Source organism: Adiantum capillus-veneris, chromosome 8 (genome assembly GCF_014529385.1).
Source record: "Adiantum capillus-veneris isolate H3 chromosome 8, ASM1452938v2, whole genome shotgun sequence".
NCBI lineage: Eukaryota > Viridiplantae > Streptophyta > Polypodiopsida > Polypodiales > Pteridaceae > Adiantum > Adiantum capillus-veneris.
Window position 1 is genome coordinate 36,516,976 of NC_140938.1, and position 24,893 is coordinate 36,541,868.

General features: G+C 42.3%; 1 pseudogene; it reads right to left on the reverse strand.

Moving 5' to 3' along the window:
* Nucleotides 1-10,198: 10,198 nt before the first annotated feature.
* LOC147451970 (G-type lectin S-receptor-like serine/threonine-protein kinase SD2-5) lies at nucleotides 10,199-13,010 on the reverse strand (annotated as a pseudogene).
* Between the last annotated feature and the right edge of the window lie 11,883 nt (nucleotides 13,011-24,893).

Genomic DNA, 24,893 nt, shown 5'->3' on the forward strand with positions numbered 1-24,893 from the left:
GACCTTTGGAAACTCTATAAGGAGGTTTATTAGGCGGTGAACTTCCTAGAAGAAGTTCAATTGCATGGTTGTCATTGCCTAGTTTGGGAGGTAGTTCACAAGGGATATCATCAATAAAAACATCTTGGAACCCCTTAAGGAAATTGGATAACTTTAATTTATTTTGATTATTTATATTTTCTTTTGTTAAATCATTAGGTGCATTTTGAGGATCTTTATCATGTACAGGGAAATAGAGCTCTTTATTGACTTATTGAAAGATTGCTTATGCACAAGAGGTATGGTAAGGATAGTGGATGAAGATATCCTAAAGACCGCGTTTCGCACAACATTTGGTCTTTATGAATGCCTAGTCATGCCTTTTGGCTTGACTAATGCACCAGCTATGTTCAATCATCTAATGGAGAAAATTTTTAGACCTTATCGCAAATTCACTGGAGTATTCTTTGATGATATCATCATCTACTCCAAGTCCCAACTCTGTTGTTGGGGGATAATTGTGCGAAGGTGAGCCGGGAAGGCACCGGGCCCCTGGCTGTGAGAGGTGCGAAAAACAAGGTGTAGCAAATACAATTTACCGACAGTAGTATTTAAAACAGGCAGTCCATTTAATTCTCAGTTAATTGACAACCTCCATGATTAATCGATAATGGAGCTTAAATGCTCTTTACAATAAGAAATCCTGGCTAAAACCAGGTGCTAAACAGAAAATTGATGGAATTCTGCTTACTCTGCCTTCTGCTTCCTGATTCGAATGGACATTGCTAACAGTTTGAGATTAGGCTTCGTTCCAGTTATGGAGGTTCGGAGATGGAGACTAAGAGGATGTATTAAGAGATTAAGAGTATTCCCCAATTTTTCTTCCCGTGACGAGGAAGAGAGCTTAAGCTGATCTTGATTATGAAGGCTTAAGGCTATGGAGATTAAGAAGATCTTGATTATGAATGGCTTAAGGCTATGGAGATTAAGAAAATGGAGCTTCCGTTATCCAGAGCTTAAGAGTATAGAGCTTCAGAGCATATTAGGCGGCTAGAAGAGCATAAGATTATGAGGAGGATTAGATTAAAGGCATCGAGCTTATAGGGCTTAATTCGGCTTAAGAACTTAGGATTAGAGGATTATGACCCGCTTATGAGGAGCTTCCGAGCTTAAGGAGCTTCAAGATATGTAGCAGAGGTTAGGAGGATTAGCTCAAGAGCATAAAGAGCTTATGGGGAGGATTTGCATAAGGGCTTTGAGGTCTGATGAGGAGAGGTCTAGATGATGAGGTGAAGGAATAATCGTTTATTTTTTCTTTTAGGTTGCATGCGCCCTTGCTATTTTTGGCCTACCCATTAGCGACGTCGCTAATGGGTAGCCACCCTTATAGCGTGGCAAGCCAAGTTTCTGGCTGTTTCAAATGCAGCGTGGCTGGTACCAAAAAGGTGCGCGAAGGCACACCAGTGCTTTTCTTCTTCACGACCGTGCTCATCCGAGCTCACCTGTGGCCACATACATAGCGGTTTGTCCTCGGCTAAGCTTCCCTAGGTCTCTAAGCTTTATTAAGGCCCCACATTAAGCATACATACCGACCAAGGCATTGCCAAGGATTATATCTTCCTTCATTGGGCGTCTTTGCTTTGGGTTGACACCTCATTAAGCATACATATTGGCGAAGCATTTCCAGGCACCGCATTGCCAAACACAACAACTGGTTTTTTAATGACAATATCATCATGAATTTTATTGCTCAAGATGCAAAAACCCTCGACTTCGTATCTGCTTAAGCCATAGCTGTGTTGGAAATTTCCTGCTATAAGCAAACTCCAGTAAATAATTCTTGGTAGGCTCAATATATCAAGCAAACCATTGCTGCATGATGTCTCGGAACTAGGTCAATGTCAAAAATTCCCAGATAGCACTTCGATCGAGTCGACCAGGGCGGTTCGAACCCGGCCCTCGGTGATATTTAAATTGGACATATCTTGCCAACTCAAATCCCAATCACCGATCTGAAAAGACCGACGTGCTCCACAAAGTGAGCACTTCAGCCTGATGCATTCATTCCAGTTTTGTTCCATCAGCTGTAGTTGCCCAATCCGGTACAGATCTGCAATCGACTTAAACTTCAAACTGCCATAACTTCTTCATCGTAGCTCCAATCAACGAGCCGTAAAGACAGGCCGGTAGAGCACTTTAACCACTACATTTCTAGATCATAATATCCTATCTACACTCACATCAAGCATAGAATTTTTTGGCATCATTAAGGTATCAGTTGGCCCTTTAAAGCCGCATCTAGCATACATTAATCATTAAACTTGGCTTGTTATCAAGCCCTCATCACTGACCATTAATCAAGTAGGCCTTCAATAAGCTTGATCTGCATCTTCTTGGCATATTTCTTAGCATGGGAGCGGAGTTGCACGACATCCACCCCCTTTGAACCTGCATAGCCTCCGGTCTATGCCAACTGTACTTCAATCTGCATCTGCTATAGGTTTAGCTCCTTGCCATCATCAGACTCATGCAACTGGTAAACATATGAAAAATAAACTAAGGCTTACACCGTCTATCATCAATGTTCTAGCTTAATCATTAGGTAGCTGCCATCAAAAATCTCTGAACCGCATCTGTCGTATCTTCAAAGCATTCAATCGTGGATAACTTGTTTAGTGAACCCCGCCAGACTCAAGTGCTCCAGTTACTTATGCACACGGCTTGACCATTAAGTTCTCTTAAGGGAACCCTGTCAAGCTCAAGTATGTCTTACTCTGTTTTCACACGGAATGGCCATCAAGTCATTTACCTTAAGTTCTGTTAGCAGAACCAACTCAAAAGATGTGAAGATACTTCATCAATTGTCCAAAGAAGTCAGTTGGAAGCCAGCCATGTAATCTTATTGAATGCCTAACCAAAGCTATTCTGACTTAGCATAATCTAGAAAACAAAACCTTGTACCATGCAACCTACTACATCAGATAGCTGGTACTCTTCAAATTTGCAACTGGCACTTTAGTAGCCCCCTGGATCAAACGGGAAACCAATCATTTGACACACTGTGAGCCTTCCTTTAAAAATTTTGCTCCATGCTCCAGGATCATAGGGAAAATACAAGAATTTCCAATCAGTATAGCATAAACATAAATTAGCCCACAAATCTTCATACAAACCGCCTGGATCATATGGCATATAAGTCCATTGCCTAGGACCATGCATATATTTGTCACCTCCTGGGTCAAAATCTTGCTCAAAATCCCCTACATCATAAGGTAACATTAGATTCCATATAGCATCAGGTAGCATCAGATACTGCCATATCCCCTGTGCAATTGGCTCATCCAATTGTCGATCATCAATCACAGGTAAAAGCATTGGTAGTGCACCTTCACTCTCATTAGTATTGGAATCCCAATCATGCATACCTGAGTACATCAAGTCTCTGGTAAAATCCTCTTAATTAGGCTCAAAGGATGCATCTGAAAACATTTCTCTATCTCGTAGAGGCGCAAAATCAAGTAGTGCGGCATCTAACAATTGTATAAGGTCACCATCAACTGCATCTGAACAAACTTGCTCATGCATGAATCTAGATTGATCGGTATCCTTAGCATCTGGGTTTGAGAACCCTTCTAAAGCTCATACAGTAAGCACATAAGATCTAGGTCCACCGCTAGAGAAGGTTCCTTCATCTCGCACATCTCAGGCTGCTGCAGTAAACCAAGATTTTCACATATGACATGCATACTAAACTTATCTGCTATAACTTGCTCTTCAGGTCTTGCAACCTCATCCAAATATCTTTGAACTTCTGTAGCACAAAGTAAATTTCATCTACTGCCCTGTCTGTATCATCGGCACAATGAAACCAATCATATTCATCAACAAGAGATTGCACTTCACTATGCACCCCCTCTGAATCAGCATCATCAAGGTCATGATCATTCTGCCATAGTGTGGACCCTGTGTCACAAATTCTTGATAGAGAGGAATTTTGCTCTCTCTCTAAATAACCATCATCAAATTCAGGACCAGTCTGCCAGATGTGTAGCTCTAGGTCACAGAAACTTATCAAAGGAGTCTGCACCCCCTCTGATTCAGCATCATCACATTCGAGTTCAATTTTCCACTTTGGTAGCTCTGCTTCACAACAGCTTTCCAATAAAGGAGTCTGCACCCCCTTTGAATCAACATTTTGAAGATCTTCAAGCACATACTCTTTCTTAGCCAAGTCCTCAAAATCTGGTACATCCAAATTCGATAAATCTGGTATACCAAAAACCATGGTCCTACTGCTCTCAACAACAGCCCTTCTTTGACCTCTGACATCTGCATCATTAATCAACTCTTTGGCAAAACCTGTACCATAAAAACTTTGCTCTGATTCTAAGTCAGTAGCAAACGTATCAGTTATAACCGAATCTTCATGCATGTCTACTTGAATATGGCTGCACTCATTCACCTGTACGATTTTCTCTTGAGCTTTAGCCACTTCATTGTTTTGATTTCCTGATCTCTTTTCCTCGTGTACTACATGTATATGTTTTAGGCAAAAATCACCTTCTGTATCTTGAAGCTGTAAAGACTCACCCTCAAAGGCTTCTACTTCATGTACGGCATCTGCAAGACCCAACTTTGCATACACAGCTTTGACCATGTCTTCATCATTAGCCTGTAACTTCTTTCTTGTTATTTTGGTCGGGTCTGTACCATTGAAACTTGAATTCTCCTTTGGGAAGGAGATGCGTCATCGAGTAGTAGATTTTTGAGCCCTTCGTACGGACCCTCTTCTTCTTACCTTATCGGAGAGAGTCCTCTTTTGGAAGTCTCAGTAGGAGGCTTCCTAGGTACTCTCTCTTCTTGGTAGGGAGTTTGGAGAGTACCATGGGTGCACAATTGCTGTAACACTTCACCTTTGAGGGATGGGTTGCCCAGGGCTTGTTGTAGCCTAGAAACAAGATAGTTTACAATCATAGGGGCATCATTAGTTTCTCTTTCATTAGCAAAATCAAAGCTATTAATCTCTTTTCCTTTGCTAGCCATACTATCAAATTTTAGGTGTAAATTTTTACTTGTACTTTGGCACTTCAATCCCTAGTTGCTACTCCTCTTTATCTTCAAAGATAAGCACTCTAGCATATATACCTGTGGCTCAAATATTTTTAATTGCAAGGAATAGAAGAGAGGGTTCAACAGAGTCAAGAGAGCATCGGTTCTTGTCAAGATTCTAATAGCTCAATAATGGTTGAGCCATAAGAAAGCCCCGTAGGACTCCATTATTAAGACCATAGCTCTCGATAGTGTCCCCATTAACTGCATAAAGCAGGCGTGCTTCAAGGATGAAAAATCCCTATTCTACTTAGTCTTTTGCAATTAATAACACCAACCATTTGTAGCAAGCTTGAGGACCTCTCTTCTTGAGCAAGAAAAGAGAAACCAATAGCTTTGATACCAATCTAACTTTTAATGCACTAGTAACTTGTGTGTAGCGGAATTGATAACATAGTGAGCATTTCATTAAAAACAAGTTCCTAATAAGCATAGATAGAGTACTTAATTTGAGAAACTAACATAGAAATTTACACCTAGCTAATTTGGCATTGACAATACTTGAAAAGAGAGAGAAATAGAACAATTGACAATAGTTGAGGATACGATTTACATGAAGCCAGTCCCCTTCCATAATGGCTTTGCATTATAGCTTCTTCCATCAAAGAAGACTTTTGTACAATACAATCTTTGTGTTCCTTGATAAAACTAATTGGTGTAATGAAGATGGAAGCTTCATACACCAAATTATGCTTGAAAAACACACCTAGTGTCCCTACCCTCAGTCTAAAGACCTCACACACCTTCAAAAATGGTGAGAGCTAGCAGGGAATGAGGATAGATTGAGAGGAAGAAGAGGTATCTTACGAGAAAGAAGTATTCTCCTTACATAATCACTCTAACAGCATAGCTTAGCTTAGTAATCAACATGGTAGAGGAGATGAGGATGCCATTGAAGCTTGGCTCTTGGTTGATTTGCATTCCATAGCCAAGAGTTGTTGGTGTAGGCCTCTACTTCTCAATGCTTGGAGAAGGAGATGGAGTTCTTCTTGCACACATCAGTTGTGTGTGTGTGTGTGTGTGTGTGTGTGTGTGTGTGTGTGTGTGTTTAACATCTTTTTGGAGTAAGATGCAGCCCCTTCTCTCTATTGGTCGAGCCCTCTTGCTAAATGCTCATGCTGGCCTCCCGTTGGCTCCTGTAAAGCTTAGCCAATCACAAACTAGAAGCATAGTTGATAGCCTTTTGACAAGTGTCCCCCTTTTCCCTTTTGTGAGAGCTTTATTTAAATAATTCATCTAGTAAACTCTCATTGGACCTTTTTGTCTTTTGGCCAATAGGAATCATGCAATCAATTGGGCTGTTGGATGCTCATTGGACCCCTAGGTAGACTTTTCGCCAGTCTTCTAGGGAGATTAATTTCTATTGGTTCTTTTATCAAGAATTTTTAAATTGATTAGACTAAATTTACTCTAGCATAATTCTCATTGGTCCACCTCTATGGACATCCAATAGGATATGAGGGGAGGTTGGGAGCAACTGGAAAAAGAGCTTGACATGTGTCCAGTATTCCCTTGGTGTAAAGGGGAAGCCTTGGAGTGTGTGTGTGTGTGTGTTTCTCTCTCATCCCCTACAATATGGGCTCGCCCCCTTCTTCCTAGGGATGTGGGAAGACTTTTTAGTCTTCCCATGACCATCCAATTTCCCTTTGCTTTGGCCGTTGAATAAAAGATTTTGTTTTTGGAACCTTAGCCTATGGAAGTCATAATAAAGATGAATTTTAGATCTTTTAAGCCCCATTGAAGCACATTGTTCTTTTGCAAGTTGTCCCCCTTTGGATCCCTATTTTTCCTCCTTTGGATCCCTGACAGAGATTGGTCTAGCAGCTTACCAATATTCTAGCTTTTACTCCCTTGGTACTTCCCTATATTAAATGATCAATTTAACATCAGAAAATCATTTGGGAGTATTAGATATTAGTTTTTATGACAGCTCTCTCATATGAGTGCGTAAGCGAGAGAGGGAGAGGGAGAGTGTGAGAGAGAGAGAGTGAGGGTGAAGGAAGTAGAGAGATTAGGAGGTTCGTATATAGGATATGTTTCCCAAGAAAATCGAGGTTATGAAAGCTCAATTTATCTCTCTAAATCACCCTATCCATTAATCACCCTCCAGATCTCTCTCTCTCTCTCTCTCTCTCTCTCTCTCTCTCCCCCCCCCCCCCCCCCCCCTTGCGCCCAGTCCAAGGTGAGCGCTAGTTGGATAGTGAGCAGTGGATAGAGTGATTTAGAGAGATGTAGTGAAGCATGGAGTATTGAAGCACTGTGGTAGTGAGGGTAAAAGAGAGAGAGCTTGAACTTGGAGCCTATATAAAGGGGTATTAGTAAATAAAGGGGTACGTTGAAGACATTCATCACTGGCAAGGTACCATCAAAGTAATGGAGCTAGATTGCACTTTGCAAAGGACTCCATTCAATATTTTTTGAGCCCAATCTTCATCAACAAATTCTAATACATTTGCACTATCTAAACACTTTACTAACATCAGTCTTCTAGACACCTTACATCTACCTTTGCTAAGAGTCCACAAATACAATGATTGGTATTAAAATTGAAACTATACTCCGCTTGCTTGCAATGTTAGCCTTTGAACATTTCTAAATTTCATAAAAGATATGCACATATAGCTTTCACTTGTTGTTGAGCTTGGTTGTTGTCACTCCTAAAATCAGGCAGAGCAAGCTTGGAGAGAGTAAAATCCTGCATGGATTTGGGTGGAACATAAAAATGATGATAAAAAAGTATTCCTTCTTCTGTCTAAACCCATGAGTTCTCTCTTTGTAAATATCTTCACCAATGGATCTATGCAAAACATCCAAAATATCTATGACATACTCCACTAGCTACCAATCCTCTATGCTTGAGGGATAGAGGTCTATAATAAGTATAGTAACACAAAACAAGCACAAAAATATAACAATCATAGGAGCAAAGAACCACAAAGAATCCAAACTAAAGTGGAAATAGTCTAGTGTGTATTTATGAACCACTTATAGTTAGCTATGCGCAAAGCAAGATTTGAGCTCTTCGGACAAAGGTGAAGATCCTTGTGCATGTAAGCATGCTACACTAAAACCTCCTTCACTATCTTCTTGGATCCAAAAAGTCTGAAATCTTTTACTCTTCCTTTCCAATATGATAAGAATGGATTTTTGGAGGAGGCTTTTCTTCTCCTACTTTGTTGCATTATAATTGAGCTACCCTTGGCTATGGATATTTGGATCCACTAGTTGTGCTTGTAGAATGTGGCATAAGTGGTCATGGTTTCATGGAATGAGCTAGGGAATTTGAGAGAGAGAGAGAGAGAGAGAGAGAGAGAGAAGATGGAGAGGGAGAGCGGACAACCCTGCGAGGGCAAAGTTTGCTAACACAAGAAAGTACAAGGCTCTACGCAATTGTCACCATGAGAGCACCCCGCACCCCCTTTCCCTATATATATGGGGCCTACAAAATTGCCCGATCCACATCAAGTAAACCACGACACATAAAATGGGGGAGGAAATCGAAAACTCGCAAATAGGGCGCCCACCTAAACTCGCCAACAATTGTCGACAAAAAATAGGAAAATATACCATAAAATTAACTTAACTCCTACATATGATATGATGTCTGGTTTCAAAATCATTTGCTTTGGATAAAGACTTAAATGTAGATACACTTAATAATGCTCCTAAACTTTCAAAATATAGTCCTGAGTAGGCACAAAAATTTATTTGAAAAACAAAAACTCATGGACATTACTTCGGAGAAGCTTCATGAATATGTAAGCATATGGACAAATTTCAAATGGACCATACTTGATCAGTCTGTCCCAGTTGAGTAAATTGGTTCTTTTTTTATTTTAGGCTATGAATTCATTGATACTTGGCTTTCATGAGTACTTGGACAAGGCATTCAAAAGAACCAGGTTTTTTATAGTGCGCATTACAGTTTATATACTCCCAGCAAGGATGGGATGCTTGTTGAGTTGGAGAAATAAGAGCCAGGTCATCCTATTGGTTTGTATGATTAGTGGTATTTATAAAATTAGTTAAAATAGGTGTCCTGCTTTCTCCATATTGATTTAGCAAGGTGAAGGGAACATCTTCCTAGATCCTAGTGATACAAGTAATATACATGAATTTCTTTGTATTAGGAGAGATGGAACTTGATTGACCAATGAGAATTATTCGTCCTCTTCCTCCTTAGTTTTAAATGAAGCACACGCTCTCCCTTTTCCTATTTTGAGCACTACTTACCCATAAAGCTTCGCTAGTGGGACTACTATTTTACATTAAACATACTAAACCATATTCCACATAGCGGGACTCGGCTCTAAATTAAGGTTGTGTTAATCTGCAAAGATGATGTCCATGACATCGAATATGTCACATCAGCAACATAACATTAATATCCCCAAGACACACAAGAAAAAAGGAGGAGGAAAACGAGATGGCAAACTACTATTCTTCTCTCTAAAAGTTGGGTTGTAAAGCATAAGAACAATACACAGCTATGAAATAGCAAGGGTGGTTATCCGTGGCACACAAATCTCATAGGTATGCATGCTTGAATTATATGGACATAAATGATAGATCCCCACAGAAATTGGCTCTTACTGGCTCACTGGATTCCTCATCTTCCATATTTTGGAGTTACTAGTCCCCAAATCGTATCCTCTTTTGTCTTTGGAATGGTCTATGTGTGTGTGTACCGTTGCATGGCAGCATCACAAAAACATGGGGGATACATGTAAAACTACCAGTTAGAATCTTCAAAAACCAGACAGGTTTGGGCTGATTCCCTTATTTTAGACTGGTTTCCAGCCCTTCAAATCTTGTAATCCCTTGGTGGATCATGGCTCTAAGCAACAATATGAGCTATTGCTTCGGGGGGTTCACCGTTCAATACTCTCCTATATAACGTGCGTTCGGAGGTATTAAAAAAAATCTCTCTTTTAACATGTCTGAATGAATAAAATGATCCCTTATTTCATGACAATTTTTCAAAATTGAATATAAAAACCTCATATTTTTATGTATGTATGTTAAATTGCTTAAAATTCTTACATTTTAAAACCCCTCCTTTCAAACTCACGTTGTACATGAACATGATTACATAGTGCACCCCTCGAGGCTATTGCACATGCATTACAAGAGGAGGAACCACTACCTCCACACTCCCTCCAGCATTTTCAAAACTTGGGTCATCCCGGGTCTCAAGATGGGATCCTCCTGAATGCAGCATAAAGCCACCATGATCATCCTTCTTAACAATGCATGCTGCTGCAAAACCTTCCCTTCCCCGCACTTGCGAGTTACATATGTTGGGAAATACCAATCATCTGCCTCATTGTCTTCCAAGTTCCAACTGCGATATGCGCCAACTATTTCCAGTAGAACCATCCCAAAACTGTATACATCGCACTTCCTCGTCATTGCTGAATGCAACAGCCACTCTGGCGCAATGTAGCCAGGAGTTCCCCTCACTCCGGTCATCACATGTGAGGTTGCTCTGTCTGTGAGCCATCTGCCACTTTTAGTACAAACTGAGCATCCAGCAAAATGTTTTGGGGCTTTATGTTCAAGTGCAAGATAGGGTCTGTGCATTCATCATGTAAATAGACATGTGCCCATCGCAACCCTGAGACGCTGATCCAAGCTCAGGAAGTTGCCGCCCGGGCGCGTCGACGAAGAGTCACTTCTCCAGAGAGCCATGGGTCATGAACTCGTATACGAGCAATCTTCTGGAGCGCTCTGAGCAGAATCCAAGCAGACGAACGATGTTGAGATGGTCTATCCTGCCCATTGCAACCACTTCGGCAAGGAACTTCTTGGGACCATGGCTCAAAATCTCTTGACAGCTACTTTTCTGCCATCAGCTAGTACTCCTTCGTACACAGAACCGCACCCTCCAGTACCAAGCCTCTGGCAAAAACCTTCTCTTGCCAACTCCAGCTCTCTGTAAGAAAACCTATGTGGTAATCTTGTTGCAATTGTCAAGATCTCTTCATCTTCAGGGTTTGATTCTTGATCCATTATAGCGAGACCTCAGCTTAGCTGCGACATACCAAGCTGCAAAGCCCAAGCAAGTGAGCATAAAAACTGTTGGAATAACAATGGAAGGAATCAAGCGGCCAACGTCCGAAGTTCTCTCGCCCGCTGAAGGAGCCGGAACAGAACTTGTGGTGTCGCCGTGGTCGAGGCTGTTACAACTTTGACAAAAGCAGAGTATCTTGAATCACTGACATTCATGAGAGTCATTACTGTCTCCATAGGGAAACACAGAGAGGTAGAGTGATCATAGAATGTAGCAGCATAAGAGCAGTTTGATCTGCAAAGCTGCTTGCAGTCCTCAAGAGTCTGAGTGTTGTTCCAACCACCAATAAGCATGGGAACAAAGGTAATGCTTTCAAATTCAATGAGCTGCTGGTTCTGACATGTGTAATTATTGCATTGCAGCGACAGGGGAATTGCTAGGTCGCAGCCTTCAGTTGGGTCTTCAGACTAGAACATATTGTCATTTGGGCAGTAGCATATTGTCGATGACTGGTTTTCATGCCTCTCTGTGGCCGCGGGAGAGCAAATGTTGTATCTACCACAAGCTTCGAGATCCATGCATTGCATCCACGGTTCTTCTAGAGAGGTTTGTACACCCAGTGCTTGATCGAGCTGCAGATCTGCGTCATGCTCAACGCCATCCAAGTATTCATACTCTGTGTAAGCATGGAAGCTTCCATCATTATTCAATCTCACATAATATGGTGTGGAGGCTGCTGGAATGCTGAGTTTGACACAGGGAGCCACCATTTCAAATTCGAGGTCGTCAGAGGAAAGAATGGCATTGGTGCCCTCAATACTAAGAGGGCAAGGTGAAACAAGGGCGTCTGAGTAATTCCTGCTGAATGAGGAGTTGAATGTGATAATCCGGTATGGGACGGGGCGAGGGTCGAATTTGGAGAGGGAGAAAACCATTCCACCTTTGTTCATGGATGCAGAGTCAACTGAAGAATTGCTTGTCAGCTGCATACCGGGGACCAATGGCTGCGCTGGCACAAGCGTGTCTGTTGGATAGAGGAAGCTCTGCCAAACAGTATGATTGGAAGAGCTGTATAGCCGTAGATTGCCTGTGTTTTGAAGCCCCATGCCGATTGTGCCGTTTGCAGCAGCCCACATGATGGTGCCATTGCCATCAATGAGAAACAGTGTGCCAGAGGAGTTCATTGTAAGTGAAGCAGCAGCATTGACAGGGGAGTGGACATTGGAACTCCAGACATGCACATGTTGGGCCACGGCGGCGATAGCCCATGGGAAGACAACAGACAGGAAGGTAACACTAAAATCTTGTCTATTGCTCCAGAGCAAGAGCTGGAATTGCAGGCTGGTGGATTCCAACAATCGGATAAACATAGTATCAGCCCCCTCGACAACTGCGTACTTGCTGCCCACGCAGTCTCGGATAACCAGTGTCCAGTTGAGGGAGGCTTGGCCAGGCATTTTCCATGGAATCAGGTGGCAAACAGTCGCTCAAGCATCCAATGGTGAACCAGCCAACAGCAATGCCACAGCCCAACAACACTAACTTACTGACTACCTAATGTAGGCATAGTCACAAGATCTTTTTTGCACAATGCCACTATATTGACATTGTTGCTTTATTACAAGGGATGAAACACCATACCTCTAGCTAGGGGAGCTGCCCATTGTGGACTCTTCTCTATCAAATGTTCAGTGCTCGCGAAACACCTGAACATACACAAAGGCCATTTCACTCGCCTCGCCACAACACTAAGTGACACAGGGGGGCACGTGGGGGCGGGTAAGGGGATCGACGGCGAAGAGTGATGGTGGGCATCTCGAGGTGGGCAAGCCCACCCAAAAAATGGGGGTGCCGTTGAGGAGTTGGGATTGGAACGTGCGACATCGCACCCCACTACTTTTAGAAACATGGGCTAACCACGTCGCCCACCCGCGCATATGTGAAAGAATTCCCATTTTACACAATGATATAAATGATAAACTTGGATTGGCCTAGAACTAAACCCGGACGGGCCCCTTGGCCAGGTTTAGTTTTAATAAGCCATCTACGGTGCAAGACACCTCAATGGCCGCGCGTGGAGTTCCTGTTCATTGATCCCCTCACCCTCCCCCTCTTAAATGCTCCGTGTCACTTAGTCATGAGCCTCTCCTCTCAATCAGCTGTCTTTCACAATTGGAAGAGCCGACGGTAAATGTGCCAACCTTTTTGGCTGGTCAAGGCCTTGCCTGGTCTCTGAAACTTGAAAAGACTTGCGCTCGGTCTTGTAGAAACTCGAGAATTCAACACAAAGTTCTTACAACTTGGGGTAATTTCGCACGAGCACGTGTAGAACCCCCGTCTCTTGTCAGCTATCTTGGCTCGACATAATTAAAGCAAGCAGCATTTGTCATGCGTGAATTGGGCTGCGTGTCAGAATGCTAGTGTAGAAGATAGGGTTTTTCAACCTCAATTGGTAGAGTTGGAAAATGGAGGCAGTGCCTCAGGACTAAGTGACACGGAGCATTTAAGAGAGGGGGGGTGAAGGATCAATGGATGGGAAGTCCACGCGTAGCCGTCGAGGCGATCTGCACCGTAAATCCCTTATTAAAATTAAACCCGACCAAGAACTAAACCCGGACATGGGGCCTGTCCGGGTTTAGTTCTAGGCAAATCCAGATTTAGCGTTCATAACACCATGTAAAACGGCATGGCTTACACATACACGCGGACGGGCGTCGTGGTTAGCTCAAGCCTCAAAAGGCGTTGGGACGCGAGGTCGTGGGTTCCAATCTGGGCACCTTGGGATGCCCGCCATCCTCCTCCATCGTCAATCCCCTTACCCACCCCCACGTGCGCGGCCGTGTCACTTAGTGTCGTGGGAGGCAATGTTTGTTGATCTCATCGTGCTAGGGTTGAGCTACCCCCTTGCGGGCTTGCAGATCTCCTTGAGGTAATGGTCACACAAGGCATAGTTATTGACTATTGTACTAGATAACTAAATCATGGGTACGCCAAAAGATTCATTACACATAGAGAGGGGTCACTTCTTAATTGCAAAAAAACTACCTGTAAAAAGGAAAGTTTGTCATCACTAGCTTTCCATGTGGCACTAATCCGTAAGCTTTATCCAATGGTCGAGAGATGCACCCAAAATCCAACCCTTTACTTATGTAGTTCAAAAAAGGACTTACCAATCACTTTTATTACCAACTAGTATGTGATCTGGACGTTGCTGCACTCAAAGAAACATTGCCTCTATTCTCGTAGGGTTATCTCCTCTTCCACGTGGAACACTATGAATACTCTCTCTTTACATGCATAGTCTATTGCATTTCTAAAAGTAACGCATGACACAACCTCTTGACATATTCTAAGAAACATGAATATATGTAAGATATTGCAAAGAATTCTTTGATTCTAAGCTTGGGAACTTCTCATAGACATTATTTTTCACGAGGTGGGAGTGCTCTACTTCTATTGGGGTGGAGAGAGAGAGAGAGAGACAGAGAGAGAGAGAGAGAGAGAGAGAGAGAGAGAGAGAGAGAGAGAGAGTCATTTTGGTCTCTCTTGGTCTAACAATGCTACCAAGTTTGATTATACAGACTAGATAGGTTAGCATGGTATGAAGAGATGAAAGCTAAGAGTAGTCAATGTAATCGTAAAAATTCATTTGAAAATAGACTAGGTTCTAGAATTGGTTTTAAAAATGGGAACACAATTGGATTCTATGTCTCTGTTTCACTCTCTTACTTGTTGTTATCCTTGCGTCTTTCTTGCGAGCAAGACATGGTAGTAGTGCACATCATAACCTCTTATATAGTAGAAAGGACATCTTTTCCTTGGTCTACCTAGGATTGACAAAAGTGCTATCAAGTCCAGAAGTAGAAACTGGGTAAGTCAGCAAGATTTAAAAAATAAAGGTCCATAACTGCTATATTGTGTAATCACAAAACTTTTCATGTCTAAAAGTGGAGTTGTGCAAAGATTAGGGATCATAGTTTTCAATGTTTCAAAGAGATAAGATGGCTTTCTTTTAATATCAAGAATGTGATTGACCCTTTTATCTATGCTGCTCTTTGGATGCCTCACTTACTTGCATCTCTATCTATGTTTTGTGCACAAGCATGGTAATAGTATATATCATCACCTAATTACTACAATGCATAAGCATCTTAGTACGACAAGGTCGACACTATTTTCTCATGTACACTTTCACTATATTTGCATCTTAAAATGTGATAGAAATAAAAGCAAAATAAGGTCGTTCAATATTTATTTTTATAGGAGTTTTGCTCATTATGCTAAACTGAAGGACGTGGTGCAAAATTGAAGTTGTGACCTAAAATCATGTATGTCATTAATCTCTCTCTCCCTCTCTCCCCAAATTAAACAAGCACGTTTCTCTTTGAGAGAGCAATCTTTATTCAACCATTTACATGCTTGAGCCGATTCCCTTACGCACAATCTATGTAATGGAATTGGCCTATTTAACTTGAGAGTAGCGGAATTTAATGAGACTTTTGAGAAATTACTTTGTGAACATAGCGGGTGAACATAATTGAAGACAACAACATAATCATAGCAATTAGTTAACTTGACATGAACAATACTTTTGCAAGAGAGAGAATTTAGAGAACATGAAAACAGTTTAGGACCGGATTTATGTGGAGCCCGTCCCCCCTCCAATAGGCATTTGTATTATGATTTCTCCCATTAAGAGAAACTTGTTACAATACAGTCTTTGTGTTCCTTGTGACCTAGGTGATGCAATGAAGATGGAAAGCTTCATGTGAGTCATCTATTGCATGTGTGGAAGGCTGTGAGGAAGATATAGAACCTAATATTGTCTATGGGATTGATGCGCTTGAAGAAAGTCCACAATACTACATGGAGGACTATTGGGAACAAGTCAAACCTATCTATCAAGTAACTGCTCTTGATGCAAGAGGCCAAATATCAATTACACTGCCAAGTGACCACCTCTTCAATTCTATGAGTGTGGAGGTCCACATCGTGTGGCCGAGTGTCCTATTAGGCTACAAAAGAATGCTACCCTAATGCAAACCAATCAAGCGAGCACGTCTACATGTCGATACTCATGTGTAATCGATCTGGCATAGATCATTTGATTTTCCAATGTCTGAATACTCCAAATGCACCAAAGATCATGCCATTAAACTTGATTGAGGTTATCGAGGAGCATCACAAAGTACACCTATGGTACTAGTAAGTGTACTCACACGATCAATACTCCAAAAACAAAATTACATTCTTGAAGAAAGAGACACGGCATCAATTTCCCAATCTCAAAAGAAGAAGAGATCGCAACAAGCAGTGAAGTCAGACCCCAGTTCAAAGACCAACATAGGGACTGATGACGACCCCGTATATATGAACGACTCTAAGGAGGATTCTGATTCAGGTGAAACCATGGAGACCAAAACGACCACTAAGAAAAGAAACCAAGAAGGAAGATCGTCATGAGCCACAATGGCCAAGATCGCAGAAAAAGATAGGAACTTATCCAAACCCTACAGAGGAGATCGAGCCAGTCAAGCAATTAAGGACTTTGGTAGAAGATACCCAAAGGGATCTAGAACCAGCACCTAGGCAGATCTAGACTACAGACACATTGTTCCCTACACAACAACAACCTCACAAAGCCCATAAACCCCTAGCCATACCTAGTGTCATCCAAGAAGAAAGTGACTTAAAGTCATGGAAAAGTGGGTGTACTCACTTATTATTGAAAAAAATGTTTACAGAGGGACTACCCGACCCTATCGAAGAAATGGAGATCCCATCTTCCCCATGTCAAGGGACTGAAGCCCAAAAGTTGGCGTTAATCATTGCTAAATTGATGGATTTTATGGCTTCAGAAGCTAGAACCACCATCATGTCCAAACTATATGGAGACCCTGAGCTATTCTTAGCTCTTTGAGCTTTGCTCAATGGAGAACTGAAGGTTGGGCTACCACAATTTGCACAGATGGATGGAGCTAGGGAGATGCCAATAGAGGAGGAACACTAAGGTCCACAACCCAACCTAGATGAGAACCTTGTTGTAGAAATACATGCTAACAAGTTGGGACAATACTTTGAGGGCGATGAATCCAATGCAACCATACCAATCACTACCAAGAGATTAACTCTGAAGGGAATCCTTGATGGTGGCACTAGGGTTAGCATTCTGACTAAAAATTGTTGGGAAACTATGGAAAGACCTCACTTGGGACCACAACCATAGTAGTAAAGATGGCCAATGGGTCTATTGTTAAACCTATTGGGATGCTAGAAGATCTCAAGATCAAGGTCTTTGGACATAAAATAAGAAATACCTTCATTGTTATGGATTTCTCCAAGCACACTATGGCATCTGAGATGATCTTAGGACGTCCTTTCATGAGGGAAGCAAAAATGGTGCATGACTGGTCTAAAAACCATGTCTACTTGCAGTTCCAAGATTCTGTCATTTGAGTGGATCTTGTAACTGGTTGAGCACATCCTCTAGGAAACAAGTTTATAATTGATCATAGATCTGACACCACAGTTCAATTAGCACCATTGCAGTATTGTTACATATGTAAAGTAGACACTGATGTTGGGGAAGATTCTCCTTATATGGATGTACTACCTGGGATGAGTGAGTTGGACAATGTGGATTGGGTCCATTTAGCAGCAATCATAGACATTTGGGGAAACAAGGGGACGACCTAAGTAACACCTGAGGGGGATGAAATTCCACCACTCGTACCCTTAGATATGATAGAAGCAATGCATATAGCTTCTGATGACCTACAATATAAAGGTTTGACTGGCACCGTCTCACAAGACTATAGCCCATACAATTTGGGGTCAAAATCATCAATTGAAATTGAGTTTGAGAACAAAGAATCTGAGTTAAATCTTAGTAAAAATGTGGGGACAAACCATTTAGGGCCCAGTGGTACCCTAGATGACAATCTATCCAAGGGAGTTGAAGCCACAAGTAGCGATTCATCTAGTGACTCTTCACTAGAGATCGGCCGTAATCAAAAATTATACAAGAAGAGTAAGAGATATAAGAGATGAAAATATCAAGAAAAATGTGCGTGCTAGAATAAATGAAAAGAAATCTACCGCAGAATGGCTTAATTATATAGGGGCATGTGATGCTCATCGGAAGTTGGTAGATAACTGGGGTGAATACCTTCAAAGTGCTATGTGGCATAGTCCACAATCCATTGACATCGCACAACTAGAGGCTATAGAGAAGCCAAAGTTGAGCCGTACCGTAAGGAGACGACAAAATCGAGAGTTAGCTCAACAACAAAAGGAAGCGGAAGTGAAATCACAATCCACAGAACAACAAGACCCCACAAACTTACACCTTGCACCCAATCATTTCAAATCCTACACCAGAGAGGAGCGTAATGTTGTGTATATAAAGGCTCAAAGAAAACCTATCGATGGAAGCAATGGACTCTATGATGGTCCAGCAATAGGTAAGGAAGAGTTACCAAACCCAGGTGAGGAGTCCAAACCTGTCTTTATTGCCCAAGATCTAACAGAGACTGAGGAGGACGTACTTAAAGAACTTATCAACGAATTCAAGGATATATTTGCTTGGACATATCATGATATGAAAGGTGTTCCACCTTCCATGGTACAACACACTCCCCATGAATAGCATGGCTGAACCATTTCAGCAAGGACCCTACCCAATAATTCCTAAATATGCAAAGATCGTTCAAGAAGAGATTAAAAAGTTTATGAAATGTGGATTCATGTACCTATTGAGCACTCACAATGGGTTTCTCCGATAGTGATTGTGCCAAAAAAGATGGGAAACTCAGAGTGTGTATGGATCTCAAGAAGGTCAATGCCGCCACTAGGAGGGACCATTACCCCTTACCATATTCAGAACATGTGCTTGAAAGAGTTGCAGGAAAGGAAGCTTATAGCTTTTTAGATGGGTACTCTGGCTACAATCAAATCACAATTGCGCTAAAAGACCAAGATCAAACAGCCTTTATAACTGAATTTGGAGTGTTCGCATTTCGTGTTATGTCTTTTGGCTTAACCAATGTCCCTGCTACCTTTCAAAGATTAATAAACACTGCTTTTAGAGAATATTTGACGGAGTTTTGCGAAGAATTCTTAGATGACCTTTGTGTTTATTCCTCTTGGAAAGAACATCTATCATGCTTACAAAAAGTGTTTGAGAAGTGCAAATTGTATTGCATCTCCTTAAACCCTTTCAAATGCCAATTTTGGGTTAAACATGAAGTCATTTTAGGACATATAGTTCCCAAAAATGGGATTTCCACATATGAGAGCAAAATTAAATACATTGTTGAAATGTCACCACTTACAAACTATAAAGCAGTTCAAAGTTTCATGGGCCATGTTGTTTATTACAGACGGTTTATTTTAAACTTTTTTGAGATAGCTCCACTACAAGAGGTTGTGTGCTCTTGTGACGCTGTTAGCGACGGAAATACATTGGGTTTTTATAACCCTCGGCGTCACTAAAACCGTCGCTAATAGCGTCGCTATATAGAGACGCTCATAGCGACGGTTATAGAGATGGTTATAGCGACGTTTACACTGCAGACTATAGCGATGCTCATAGCGACGCTACAGAGCCATAAATAGCGACGCCCGAGAGGATTTTTTTTTCATGGCAGGGCATTGAATGCCCTGCCACCCATCAACCATATTGTACTTGATTCACTTTTTAAAAAAAGTGCAAGGGTAGATAATAGACGCAAAATAGTCACCCACAAGACGCATTGTTTGCAAAATTGACAATTGTACACATCATAGGCAAAATGAATTGATTGGCAAATGTAATAATGACAATTGTACAACATCATAGGCATAAAGAATTGATTGGCAAAAGGAACTGCGGTGACAAATGTAATAATATACATGGTTCAAAAAGACGTATAAAATCCGTCTCATGATACATAAGCTATGAGAAACCCTAAACTAATGCTATCTAGCTACGGCTAAACTGACGTCGTCTAGTCAGACGTCTCATCGCGTCCAAGCAGCGTATCTGTCGGATTCTGCAAAAAAAGACAATAAGACAGCTTTCAGTAAGTATAAACATATAACGACATTTATAAAACAATACAAAAAATAAAAAAGAGTAAACCCTAATACTAACCATGCCGCCGCGAGAACTGAGAATGTCCATCAGGGCGTTTAAGCCCTTCCTACCTGCGTACTCGCGCTCGTACGGTGTGGGATCACGTCCTGTCATCGACCACTGTCAAAACATACAAAGATTTCATTATGTTAGAATTAAAAAACTCATAAACCCTAAACTATCGAACATAAAGAGCAATGTGAAAACACTTACAAAATCGGCCTCAAATGATGCCCATCCACCGCTCCCCAAGTGGTGCGAGCTCCCAGCCTCTACTCGCGCTCTGGCTGCATCCTTTTGTTGCTTACACTTGTCGGGATTCTCGCGCGCTGCTTTCTTCGCATTCTTCCAATCTTCTTTGGCCAGCCAATCTGGCCTGTTCCACCCATTCTTGATTGCTTTTTGCACTTCGGAACGCTTGTGTTTGTAGTATTCGCGCATTCGAATCTTCATCAGGTCTTCATTGAAGCGCTGATCCCGTGTTGGAACGGGAAACTCATCATGAAGTATGCTGATGACTCTGTTTTTTAAATCACTTGGTACTTCACTCCATTTGTTTAGTATGTAGTGTCTAAACAGTTGAGAGCAAAGACCACGCATGCGCGAGATCACCTTCTTGCTGTCATCATCCATGATGATGCCGCCGCTGAAGTCGATGGAGTAAGACAAGCCCTCTGGCCGGTGACGCGTGAACTTGGGTATCCCGACAGGGCTCTCTAGCGGCGTGTCGATGGGGGTACGGACGTCAGGTGTCTCCACCGGCGTCTGGGCCCCGAAGCGAGGAGTGTCGAGTGGGGTGGCTCCTGGTGGAGTAGGTAGAGGTGTGTAGCTTCTAGGAACAGTCAGCCGTGCAAAACCTGGCGTAGATGGCGATGCTGTGGCTGGTGTGGGGGCGGGCAAAGAAGGGGAGGGTAAAGAGCCTCGTCGAACACGAGGCGGTGTGGAGGCATCGGTGGCAGAATCCCCACAACAACCGCCACCGCCACCACTAGAGCGCCGGTGTCTAGACGAGTGTGAAGCTCCTCTCGTTGACGCCGAAGCTTCGGAGAGCGCCGAATGCTCCGAAAGAGAGGGAGATGTGGATGGAGTAGGAACGCGCGATGATGCGCCAGAGCGATGACGCTCCACGTACCACTGTCTCTGCTGCGGTGACAAAGAAGAAAGAAACTCCTCATCATCCATACCTGCATTAAACACACGAATATTTAAACTTAATATTGAATGAATAGAGTAGACAATGACGCAAAGACCATTAAATACAATGACGTAATGACGCATATAAATACAATGATGCAAAGACCATTAAATACAATGACGTAATGACGCATATAAATACAATGACGCAATGAATTGAGTGATAGAAGAGGCAAGTCGAAAACTCAGAATTTTCAATCAAAAGATGTGAGCGCGAGTAGAAAAGAGCGTTGTACACCATGGAAGGTACTTAGAGAGCCAGAGCTTTTACAACACGGAGCAAAATTGTTCAAATACAATATTTGTGGCTTTAAGAGATCTCTCTCTCATCCTCGCATAACTCAGCATAACTTCCTATATCTATATAGAGCTGTCCGTTTAAACACATATCCTCTGTTTCATTTTGTAGCTCCTCTGTATGCACCCCATATAGAGTAGTAGCATCTTGATGCTCGTCTGGCACCGCCGCAGCGGCTTCTGATTGAGCATCTTCTCTGATCTCCTCCATTGATGCCGTTGTGATTGGCACATGGTAGCCTTCATACGTCCTTGCACTACGAGGGGCTACCTCTATGACGTACCACCAGTTTGATGTAGACTTTGTAGGATAAAATATTACCTACCAGAGCCACATAACTTACATGAGAGCTTTCAAGCACATAACTTGTAAAAGGGGGATGTTAACTATTTACATACTTACTTGTTCACAATGCTCGGGTAGTACGAAAGTGTCTCTTAGGTCAGTCCATTTCTTAGTAGAATCCACCTCAAGAAAACCAGACTCTCCTCTACGCACAGTAGCGTTGCGACCCTCCATGATTATCTTGAACCATTGCACGTTGAACAAGTTGACAAAAAATCCTCTGTAATCGATCCTCAAAATCTCTTGCAGCTTGCCGAAGTAAGTGAGTTCCGCCACCACAGGATCTGCATCAAAGGAACGTCGTCGACTAGACTGTTCAAATTTTGCCATGATTCCACAATCTTGAGTAAAACACTTTTTGTCGATTCGTTCCACCCTAAAATGTCGACCTTTACACCATGCTGCTGTGTATGACTTATACTACAATGAACAAAGATTATGAGTGGCCGTTCAAACGTTTATAAATAAAGTCACTTGCTAGTCGTACATTGCAAACTTACCTTGGTCGCGCAACCCAGAGAGTACTCCCACTCTTCTTCAGTCAATTAGTCACCGCATTGTTGTGCGCTTTTCAATTGGTTGTGCAACCATCTTAAGCTCATGAAGGTTGGTAGGCTCTCCAGAACCGCTGGATAGTGCATCGGTGGTCGTCTTCCCCGTCTCCACTCGATTCGTGCCCTTTGTCGCTCTTGCTTTGCATCCTCATATTGTGAAATCCACTTTTGCATCACTAGATTGTGAAGGATGCAAAATCGGTTGATTTTAGCCTCTAGATCTTCCGTCATCTTCTTCTCAACACCGAGATTGCACATGACAATCCCAGATATGCGCTCATCATCTATGGTTCGCCATAGCGTGTCCCGGGATTTATCAAATCCGTCTAGCCACTGTCCAATGTACACTAGGGACTTTGATACCAACCAACCTTCTGCCATGCTACCCTCCGGATGTGCCTTTTGCCGCATATATCCCTTAAGCGTTTTCATGAAATGTTCTAAGAAGAACATCCATCTGGAATGAACTGTGCCAGCTATTTCCACCTCATCAACTATGTGAACAAGAAGATGCACCTGAATGGTTAGCATTGTAGTAGGAAAATGTTTCTCAAACATGCACACAAGCTCCGCAGCATTTAGTTTGGCGAATGGTATGGAGTCTACGTTGATCTCCTTTTGTGAGATCCATTGCACCAGCTTTGCAAGTTTGTAGATGGTGTTACGGATGTCGAGAGACAAACATCCCTCAATGGCAACCGGTAAAATAAATTGTAAAGTATGTGCAACAATGATATTAAAGTCCACATTTTATGCAATGATATTAAAGTCCACTATGAACGTACCTGACACATTTTATGCCAATCGTGTGACTTCAAACCGGTAAGCTTTCCTTCTTTAGTAAAACACGTTCGGAGCGAGTGCATTACGCCAGTGGGGGTCCGCAAAGATCGAATGGTCTCTTTTACTTTGCGTTCTTGGGCTCCTGTGAAAATCCATGGTGCTTTAGGGAGTTTTATCGATCCATCAGACGCTGTTTGCGACCAATATTGCTCCATACGATCCACATTTCTAAGGTCAACTCTGGCTCCCAAAGTATCTTTCTTGCCGATCAGATGGTCCCATAGTAGATTACCCACATTCTTGAATATGTGCATTGGATCGAGCAAGTGATTGATCATGAGTCGGGGCTAGTATGGTAGCTCGTACCATAGAGATAGTCTCTTCATCCCTGGAGGCAATCCGTCATCGCACATCTCCTTCTGCTCTAACCATGCTTGTGCAGACATCCTTGGTGGCTCTCTTCCCAAAAAGCCGTCGCGTAACACATGATTCTCTGGAAGATACGCTTGATGAACTTCGTAGATTTGCTTCTTCAGTGAGGGTGCCCTACGTGCATTCAGTCTAGGTCCACATGTGACACATGCTCTGTATCCGCTTGTTTGAAGCCCTGCATGTATACACATGATAATAGATCAACTATGGGAAGAAACAAGATTTACAGTGTCTGAGTGAGGAGTGTCAATAGATCACCTGAGCATTCTGTTAGCCCGGGATAGTCATGCATGGTCCACATTAGAATGCCTCTGATCAAAGCATTCCGTCGTCCTGTGTGTCGGCTCATATCCACCACCTCTATGCCAATCCACAATTGTTGTAGCTCTTCCAATAGTGGACGAAGATACACATCCATATTCCCCACTTTATATCGCCCTGGCACAATCAAGCTTAGCCATAGGTGCCCCTTCTTCATAGTCAACCACGGGGGAATGTTGTAGCTGACGATGACAACAGGCCATACACTGTAAGATGTTGATCTTTGACCAAATGGATTTACGCCATCCATAGCCAGGCCTAAGCGCAAATTTCGAGCTTCCCTGGCAAAATCCGACCATGTTCCATCTATATGTTTCCACGCTACGCAATCTGCAGGAATTCGTAGCACACCATCCGAAGATTTATTCTCCTCATGCCATGATGCTAGGGCGGCCATGTACTTACATTCGAAGAAATGCTTGATGCGAGGAAGCAGAGGGAAATGTCGCAAAACCTTTTGTGGAATTTTTGTCCCGTGGAGATCTACTCGATATCTTTCGGAATCACATTTCGGACACTTCTCCATGTCTATGTATTCCCCTCTGAAAAGAATGCAGTCATTAGGACAAGCGTGGATAGAATTGTAATCCATCCCCAAGTTTCGCAAAATCTTTCTTGCTTCATCTCGGGAATCTGGCATCACATTGTCAGCTGGTAGTATGTGCTCTTCCAGCAATCTACACAACATAAAAACATGATACAATCGTGTAAAAATCTATCAGATCATTATACATTTAGAGTTTTATTAAA